A 1909-nucleotide genomic window follows, 5' to 3' on the forward strand; every position below is an offset into this window, starting at 1 on the left:
CATGTACTTAAGTAAGCACCAGGTTTGAGCCTGTGCTCTGTGTGCTTACTGAAGGCCAGCGGTGTGATGGCTGCAGCACTGAGTGCTTAGTGAACACCAGCAGTGGGCCAGGTGCTGCTGTTCTAAGTGCTTTGAAAACACCCTCTGTGTGCCAGGCACTATTCCAAGCACCAACGGTGTACCCAGTTTTTTTCCAAAGCATTTTACAAATATCGATACATAATCCTCACAACAGTCTCATGCATGCATTGTCACCTCCAGTTTTGGACGGGGACACTGAGCGACAGAGGTCATGGAATGGCTCAGGTTCTGTCAGGAGGTCAGTATATGTGATGTACTACACTGGTCAGTTCCTGGAGGTGGTGTTTGACTTGTCTGGACCCAGGACTGATAATCACTCTTCGGACATAAGCTGCACCACAGCTAATGTGGAAATGGAGCACATGGAACGGATGCATCCATGTAGGCAAATGTGTGATTTGGGGACATAAAAAGACTGCTCTCAGGCCAGGTGCCACCTGTTACCTCAATTTGGGAGGCCAAGGCAGGAGGATCACTTGGGCCCAGGAGGTCAAGGCTGTAGTGAGCTATGATCATTTCACTGCACTTCAGCCTAGGCCACAGAGCGAGACCCCAGCTCAAAAAAAAAAAAAGGATGCTGTTCTCCAGGCCACCTCACAGGCCCCCTGGTAATGTCCTTTCAGAAGATTTTATCCCCCTGAGACCTCCTGTGGAGATGACACATGCACTTGGCAGAGAGGACAAATATGCTGTGTTTTTGTGGCCCCTATAGTCAGCCCCCTCTCCCATCATGACCCCACCTCCCCCACCAGGCAGCGTCCCTACAGCCTCACCCCAAACAAGACGGAACACCTTCCGCAGAGAAATACCGGAGACCGGGGAAAGAGATTTTTAAAGGAAAGAGATTTAATTAGCTCATGATTCTGCAGACTGTACAGAAAGCATGGCTGGGAAGGCCTTAGGAAACCTACAACCATGGAGGAAGGTGAAGGGGAAGCAGGCACGTCTTACATGGCATGTCTTACATGTCCACATACTTCTAAACAACCAGATCTCAGGAGAACTCACTATCATGAGAACAGCAAGGAAGAAATCTGCAACCATGATCCAACCACCTTCTCCCAGGTCCCTCCTCCAACATCAGGGATTACAATTCGACATGAGAGTTGAGCGAGGACACAAGTCCAAACCATATCAACCATTTTCCAGAGCTCTGACACAGTTTTTTTTTAATTTTTAGAGATGGAGTCCTGCTCTGTTTCCCATGGCTCACTGTAGCCTTGACCTCCTGGGCTCAAGTGATCCTTCCACCTCAGCCTCCCAAGTAGCTGGAACTGCAGGCATGCACTGCCATGCCCAGCTAATTTTTTTGAATTTTTTGTAGAGATGGTGTCATGTGCTCTTCATTCCTGATTCTAACTGGCATCATTCTCTTTCTGTCTAAAAGATGTCCTTGAACATATCTTGTAGTAGAGATCTACTGGTGATTAATTCTTTCTCTTTTTGTATGTCTGAAAATGTCTTTCTTTCATCTTTTTTGTTTATTTGTTTTTAAGAGATAGAGTCTCTCTCTGTCATCCAGGCTGGAGTGCAATGGCACAATCATAGCTCCATACAGCCTTGAACTCCTGGGCTCAAACAATCCTTCCACCTTGGCCTCCCAAAGCACTAGGATTATAAGTGTGAACCACCATGCCCAGAATCACCTTATTTTTTGAAAGATATTGTCATGGGTATAGAATTGTAGGTGGACAGTTTTTTATTTCCTTTTAGTACTTCGAAGCTGTTGCTTCCCAGTCTTCTTGTTTGCACTGTTTCAGGTGACAAATCTGATGTCATTCTTCTCTTTGTTCCTGTGTACATAGCATACTTCACTTTTCCCACTGGC

The sequence above is a fragment of the Mandrillus leucophaeus genome, unplaced genomic scaffold (genome assembly GCF_000951045.1).
Source record: "Mandrillus leucophaeus isolate KB7577 unplaced genomic scaffold, Mleu.le_1.0 Scaffold1759, whole genome shotgun sequence".
In the NCBI taxonomy this organism is placed as follows: domain Eukaryota; kingdom Metazoa; phylum Chordata; class Mammalia; order Primates; family Cercopithecidae; genus Mandrillus; species Mandrillus leucophaeus.